The sequence below is a fragment of the Arvicanthis niloticus genome, chromosome 1, assembly GCF_011762505.2.
Source record: "Arvicanthis niloticus isolate mArvNil1 chromosome 1, mArvNil1.pat.X, whole genome shotgun sequence".
Classification (NCBI taxonomy): domain Eukaryota; kingdom Metazoa; phylum Chordata; class Mammalia; order Rodentia; family Muridae; genus Arvicanthis; species Arvicanthis niloticus.
In genome coordinates this window covers 14,196,891-14,204,725 of record NC_047658.1, presented here as the reverse complement: position 1 = coordinate 14,204,725, position 7,835 = coordinate 14,196,891, and the positions used below count along the sequence as shown (strand labels likewise).

General features: G+C 47.5%; 1 long non-coding RNA gene across 1 annotated transcript; it reads left to right on the top strand.

The window, feature by feature from the left end:
* Positions 1-3,612: 3,612 nt before the first annotated feature.
* LOC143442515 (uncharacterized) lies at positions 3,613-6,565 on the top strand. The gene is made up of 3 exons (XR_013110759.1): positions 3,613-5,828; positions 5,924-5,979; positions 6,141-6,565. It is a non-coding gene; the product is annotated as an uncharacterized LOC143442515 (long non-coding RNA).
* The last annotated feature ends 1,270 nt before the right edge of the window (positions 6,566-7,835 follow it).

Genomic DNA, 7,835 nt, shown 5'->3' with positions numbered 1-7,835 from the left:
AAAACTTGAGGATCGTCTGACCCTGTAAACTGAAAATTCATGTCCCTCGCCCGGGGACAAACGCATTCTTTGTAAAGGCGGCCCATGGCCAGCCTTGGGCTCATGTTAGTTTATTGTCACTTGGTTGATAACGTTTAATGGAAAAGATACAAGAGTGCCAAAGAATTTTAATTATTTTTGTGATAAAGTTATATGTTCGGCCTTGAAAAAGTGGAGATAATGCAGGGACTCATTATTATTCCCAGAGTGTTTAAACAGACGACACAGAATGCAAACAAAAGCAGATGAAATTTGAAAAGTATTATCAATATTGCAGATAGCAGATGCCCTTTCGAATCAGAACAAGCGCATCTTCTATAGCAACTTTATGGTTGAGTAGTTCATTCATTTCTATTAGAAGGTTGTACGCTTCTAAAATATGTAGATGGTATCTAGAAAAACCAACCAAGCAGACGGGTCATTCTGCTTGTTTTCCTAAATTTATTATTTCACTTTTGCAGGACAGATCTGAGGGGCATTAACATGGGAGTGTGGTCTCATTGTGTCAAATTCTATCTTGTGCGTGACCTTTGGTGCCGGCGCCCGCGCCGGGAGGGAGGGACCCGAGTGGGGCGTCTGGACTGCAGCAGGGGCAGAGCCTTCCTTTGCATTGATTCTGATGTGTTTGCGAGGCTTTGGGGTCAGGGGCTGTCAGCGAACTCTGGACTTTGTTCGACCTCCATTGAAGGGAAGCAAAATTCAGAAGCAAATTGTAGCGTCCCCTGCCTCTCAGCCCACTGAGGGACCACCTCCCCAGGCTCTGGTGTTGGCAAGTGATTAAGGCTTTGTCTTAGTTGTGGGAAGGGATCTGGGCTGGGAACATGGTTTACAGTCTCTAACCCAGGCTGGCCTCTAACTCCCTGAGTGGCCGTGGACAGCCTTGATCTGATCCTCTTGCCTCCAGTGTTGGTATTACAGGCGTGTGCCACCGTATCTGGTTTATACTGTGCTGGGGATTGAACCCAAGGCCTTATGCATACCAGGCACGTACTTTACCAATTGAGCTATCTCCTTGTCCCACTGTTTCTTTTAGAGCCTTTTATATGCTAGGCCAGCACTCTGCCACCAAGGTACAGCCCCAGTATTCAAAAACACCATTTTATTAGTGTACACCCATTGTATGTAGAGATGGGTTTCACAATGACATTTTAATTCTTGTATGTCATGCGTTTTGACCACACTCATCCCCCTACCATCCTCTCCCTCCACTTAACTCTTTCCTCTTCCCGAGTAGTCACTTCATGTCATACAGATACATCACCTGTGTGTCCGCCTTCTTCCTGTAATTCTTGATGGCCTTTCTGAGTTACGTCAACTGTTTTGTGACTGGGGGCGGGAGGGCAGTTCTTAGAGGATTGACTGATCCCAAGGCCCCACCCACATTACCTCTGGGTCCTGGGAAGTCCCCTTCATCACCCTGTTTTTACTTTCTGAGCAATGCATCAATTCTGGTTTCGTGTTCTCTCAGTGAGATGGCTTAGAGCCCCAGCACAGCATCCAGACGGAGTCCTAGACGTGTGAATTCACTTTGGGAGAGCACACTCTCTCCATTGTAATATGGGCTTCAAGATTCTGTTGGCGTCTGACATGTGAGGCTCTTGGCACCCACTGTGTCTTGCCCTTAGTGAGTGCTCAGGAAACATGAGCTGTTGTTGTCATTTGGACTGGTGTTGGTGTCTCTCACCAATGGCTGCCTGGCTCCACAGAACTTGAACAAGCTTACCTGATCTCAAGTTTAAACTTGCCTCCTCTGTGGCTCCTTCTTGGCCTAGAATTCCTTTGAGATGGGCCCAGAAAAGTGAGATCAATGGCTGTGCCTTAGAGGACTGGACAAGCTGAGTCCCCCAAAAGTGAAAGAACCCTGCCCTGGAACACATAAAACTGAATGAGAAGGGTCACAGGGAGACCCAAGTCCAAACTCTGACTCTCAGATGGCTTTGAACACAAGGTGACATGAGTTAACGGTGGCTATCAGAATTAGAAATTTGTCAGTAAGGGACTGTGTGTGTATACATGTTTGTGAGACTGTACAGGAGGCATGTTTGCCTATGTGTACATATTTGAAGGCCTGAGGTTGACATTGGATATCTTCCTTAACCCCTTCCCACTTTAATTTTCTTTAGACAGGCTCTCTCAATGAATTTGAAGCTTGTCAGTTTGGTTTGGGTGGCTGGCTGGCCAGCGAGCTCCCTGGATCTGCCTACACATCAGCACCAGGATTACAGGGACATCCCGCCATGCCCAGCCTCTAGGTGGGTGCTTGGGATCCAGATGCAGGTCATCATGCTTGTGCAGCAGTTATTCGGCTCACTGACTCATCCCCCTGTCTCATCAAGGGGCTCCTTAGGATGGGACTCACATGACTTCAGGAAATCTACAGAAGTAAACTATGTGACAGGGCCACAGAAGATGCGCATAGATCCCAAAGGCTCCATATCCCACAGGGCACTGCCAGGTCCTCTGACCATGGTGGAATGCAATCAGAGATTAATCCAAGAGACTCACACCTGTAGCCCCAGCATTTTGAGGTGGAGGCAGGAGTATGGTAATCTCAAGGCCAGCCTGGGCTACACAGGGAATTCTTGTCTCAAAACCAAACAAAGAAAGAAAACCCAAAACCCTCTATATGCTTGGAAGCTAAATAGCATATTTGAAAGATAAATGATAAGTTATAAAAATCTAAAATGCGGTAATTTTTTTTTTGGGGGGGTGGTACTACAGATACCCAAATATGTCGGACACATTGTAATTCCCTAGAGGGAAATGTATGCTTTTACTTGTTTCTAACAGCCAGGAGTTTGACTCTAAGCGTCTGAAAGAGTCACCGAACAAACTCGATGGAGCAAGATGAGAAGAAGAATGAAGATAAGAGCAAACACACAAAACACAGAAAACTGGCTGAAGGGCTGGTAGAGACCTAGAGACAAGAATGTAAGCCTCCTCATTGACACGTATTGCCTGTGTATGGATCTGTGGCATGCAGTGCCTAAAGCGGCCAGAAGAGGGAGTCAGATTCCCTGGAGCTGGAGTTACAGGTAGTTGAGAATCAAACCAGGCTCCTCTAGAAGAGCAGTCATTCTCTTTTTTGTTTTTTTAAACGATTGTTTATTTACTGTGTATGAGTACACTGCAGCTGTCTTCAGACACACCAGAAGAGGGCATCAGATCCCATTACAGATGGTTGTGAGCCACCATGTAGTTGCTGGGAATTGAACTCAGGACCTCTGGAAGAGCAGTTGGTGCTCTTAACCACTGAACTGTCCCTCCAATCTCCCTTGATATATTTTTAAACTTGATTATAAGTTAAATAAAATTTTAGCCGTGGAGGGTTAAGTAAAATACATTATAATATTATTTCCACCAGTTTTCCGATGTGTTTTCTTTTCTTTTTCCCCAGAACATTAAAAAAGTGGGCTTACTTTCTATATTCATGACCGGCCTTGACCACAGGTCACTGGGTTAGTGGCCTGGTTCATGGGCAAGGATGGTGTTTAAGCCTAGACTGCTAGAAAGTCTGTGTTTCAGTCTTTCCTTCTCTAGAATAACAAAGCTTATTCTGTAAGATCTGGAGGTGAGTTCAAAGTTGTCTAAGCCATGTGAGACACTCAGTCCTCTGCAGTTGGCATTAAGTACTAGCTGTCAGTTAGGAAACCCAGCCTAAGGACATCACACTTTCCCTCCACACCTCTGGCCTGCTTTTATCACCTAGGTAGTAATGGGTGTACTGAAATGATGAATTACTCACCTACAGTCTGGCCTCCCTTCATCGTCACATGGTGTTGGTGAAAGATGAACACCCAGAGCCTCTGCCCTCAGCTCCCAGGTGCCCGCTGGGTTGGAGGGCCTAGGGACATTGTGCCTAACCATTCTTTCCTTCTTCCAGGAGGTCCTGTCCCTGCTGACTCCTCCCAGAGCCCTCTATGCACACCCAGCCCACTACCCATCTCCACCCATCCTCCTTTGATTCAGCGAGGATGTTTTCCATCTTGAGACTCCCTCCCTGCCCTAGTTCTGTGTGTACATCCCCTGAGGACCCAGATGAGACCTGGAGAGATCAGGTGAGATCCAGATGGAGCACTGGCAGGGTTCCACTCAAGGCCAGGCCCTGCTCCAGGCAATCAGGATCTGAGAGCCTCGATGGCGAGGTCTATTGGCTTCGCACAGAAAGGCTGTAGCCTGTCAAAGTGGATCATCCCTGTATTTTCTGTTCTGTAACCTACAGTGTTTATCTGGCCCTTTGAGTTCTCTCTGTTACGACTGTTTACTAAATTTTATTCAGTTACTTTTCTGACTTCCAAGAATGGTCTGCAGCAGCGTTCCTCCAGAGGGAAGGAGAATCAACATCAGGCAACCATGTAAAGCATTTGGCATCTCTTAGTGTGGTGCACCATTGGTTCCAGCCTTGGAGGAGCCAGATCCTTATCGCCAGCTGTGCTGGCCCTTTCCAGGAGGGTCCAAATAAGGTACCTTGGCCAAGAGCTCACAATACGCATTTGGAGAACCAAATACCTCAAGATCTCTGTTCCTCTGAGGTCCACATGCCCTGAAGCCCACCTGCTTTTAAGTTCTGCCTGTTTTGAGGTCTACCTGTCACCGAGGTCCACCTACTCCTTAGGGCCACTTGTCTTCCTAGGTCCACCTCCTCTAATGTCCATCTTCCCTGAGGTCCATCTGAGCTGTTACTAGTGTCAGTCTAGGAGGGAAATTGAGGAAGGTGGCAGAGGGGATGAAAGGGGCATGAGCCTGGAAGATGGAAGGGTTTTAATTCTTGGTTTTTCTATTGCTTGGAACTGGTGAGATGAAGATACATTTCCCACCACTGGGCTTTCCGACTCCTCTAGGGTGATGCCAGCCAGCATCCCTCACCTGGCCAGAATGAGAGTGTAGATACAATGTGTCAATGTCAACCCAGAGTGGCCCTGTGACATAGAAGGCCTGGTTTCTGGGCAGTCCTTCAAACACATTTGTCTGCTTTCTCTGGTTTCTAGCAGGTTTCCAAACTTCCAGCAACTTTGAACTGGATGCACTGGTGCAAGACTCTGAAGCTTCCTCCCTCAGATACAGCTAGGTGTAAAGTGGTGAGCCTAGCACACGGGAGGATCCAGGGACACAAAGTAACCAAGCTTTGGAGGAGCCAGATCCTTATCACCAGCTGCTCTGACACTTTCCAGGGGGAGGCTGCTCAGCTTCCCACTTCCTGTCTCTGTACATCCTCCTCAGCTTCCCACTTCCTGTCTCCATACAGCCTCCTCAGCTTCCCACTTCCTGTCTCTGTACATCCTGCTCAGCTTCCCACTTCCTGTCTCCATACATTTTGCTCAGTTTCTCACATCCTGTCTCCATAATCCTGCCTTTCTTTTCTTCTTATTTTTTTTTAGATTTATTCATTTTATTTTACGTGTATGAATGTTTTGCATGTATGCACATCTGTATACCACTTACGTGCCTGGTAGTTGCAGAGGTCAGAAGAGGGTGTCAGATACCCGGTTACAGGCAGTTGTGTGCTGCCATGTTGGTCCTGGGGATTAAACCCTGCCCTCTGCAAGAACAACAAGTGCTCCTAACTGCTGAGCCATCTCTGTAGTCCCTCCCTCTGCCTTCTGTCTGCAGACACCCACGGAATCGCTGACTATCACCCTGGCAAGTTGTCTTGGTCTTTTGGTTTCTCGGACCTTTTACAGCCTTGATGTAGCTGTCAGCCAGAGCAGGCATCTCGAGCCTTGCTGGGAATTAGACAAGAGGTTAACAGCTGCCCTGCTGGATCTGATACTCAGCTTGCCTGACCTCTGGTGTGTCCCAAGGATCCTCATACCAGCACATATTAGGGACCAGAGAGGGAGGCAGCCGTTTTCATCATGGCTCATGTGACTGTTGGTCTTCGTAGACTTGGTGAAGCTCAGCTCTGTGTGCAAGAAGGACATTTCCAGCGAGGACTGACATGTGAGATGGTGACTGGGATGGGCAGTGGTACCCACCCTCAGTATAGGCCACACCTTCCCCTGGGCTGGAAGCGGGGAGTAAAAGAAGTCAAAGGAAGACAGCTTATGTGCATGTACAACTTTCTTTCTTGATTTCACATGGCTGCTACCATTGGACTCCAGCTCTCTCATCCTTTCAACTTGGATTCAACAGCGCTGACTCTCCAGGGAGCTTCCAGGTTCTCAGTGCCAGACAAAGACTGCCAAGTCTTCCAGCTTCTTTGACTGGAAAGCTACCGGGTTCTTAGTCCCTTGGGCATGGTGCGTGACCATTGCTGGATTACTAACTCCTATCATGTAACCAAGCCAACAAACTCCATTTTATAAGAGGTGTATGTATTTTCATGATTCTGTTCCTCTAGAATGTCCTGCCTATGACAGCACCCTTTCCCTAACTTGTGAGCCTGGAAAAAAGTCGTCTTTGCCCTGCCTTGCTATTCCCACCTGCCATGGTTGGAAACTTTGAAGTCCATTCATGAAGGCCAGCTGGAGGGAATTGCAGCAAGCACAGGCAGGTTCCACATGCTTCTGTTTTGTTAGCTCTACTCTACTCACCTTTGAGAGCAGAACTTCTTAAAGCCAACCCTTAGGGGAACGTGGCCTTGACTTCTCCACTATTTATGTACGATGATAACACTAAAAGGCAACTCAGTCTGCAGGTCTAGGCAGATGTAATTAGGATAATTGTCCCATGTTCCCATGCTCCTCTTCTTGAAAGCTCAAAGCACTCCATGAGCATTATCCAATTAATTGTGGAAATAGCTGGGTGAGAGAGGTGGGGACAGGCCTGTCCGATCCATTCATGGCTGGGCTGCCACAGCACTGACAGGTTAAGTGACTTGCCTAAGGTCCCACAGAGCTGAGAACTGAGCCCTGGCCACATCTGTGGATCAGCATCCTCACTGAAGGCTCGACCACAGCCAGAGCTCTGAAGTGCAAGGGACAAGGGCTTTATATGAGTGGCAGAAATGTCCCTTCAACCTACATGTCGGTTTCTGACTGCCACCCACGCACCCTTAGCCTGCTCCTGGAACTCTCTCTGTCTGGGCTTGGTTTGCTAGAGACAGTGGTGGGGACACAGTCGAGGGCACTGATCAGTTACTGCAATTGAGAAGGGATGGTGACCGGGACAGCTAACCAAGGCAGATACACTTTATGGTTTGCAAAACAAATTAACTATGAAGAATTACCTCCTTTTTTTTTTTTTGAGAAACAATCAACAGAGTCATAATTGTTTAAGTAGCTCTCTTGATGGTGTCGTTTTATGAGCTGGGATCTGCTGAGTTACAAACATCTTAGCCCATTTGGCAGACAAGCAGTGAGATCCTTAGATGCTTTGACCCCAAGTGCTAGGATAGAAATGGCTTGTGGGAACTATAGAAGTTCTGTAGTGTCTGTGAGGGTCCATGCAGGGGGTGGGGTGGGGGGTAGGACGCTGCCATTGATGGCTAGTAGATTCTCTAAGGAATTCTGGGATCATGCTTGATAAAGGTAAGAAGTTCTGATGATAGGTTGTAGGATCTCTGGAGTGTGCTGGGAACGTTGTTAACGAGGATAGGAGGCCCACTGAACAACTTGGAGACATCCCAGGAGGTGCTATTCTAGAAAGTATTGGAGAGCAGCTTTGCTGGAAGATTCTCTCCACTTTAGACTAGACACGGGTATAGTTGGAAAGATGAGAGCACAGGCTTCCCTGGAAAATTTGGGAGATTCTTCCACATTCAAGTCCTAGGAAAAGATTCCTTATGAGACACAGTTGATCAGCCAGAAGGAGCCAAGGACCAGTCCCCATAGGCTATGTGTAAATTCACTCACACC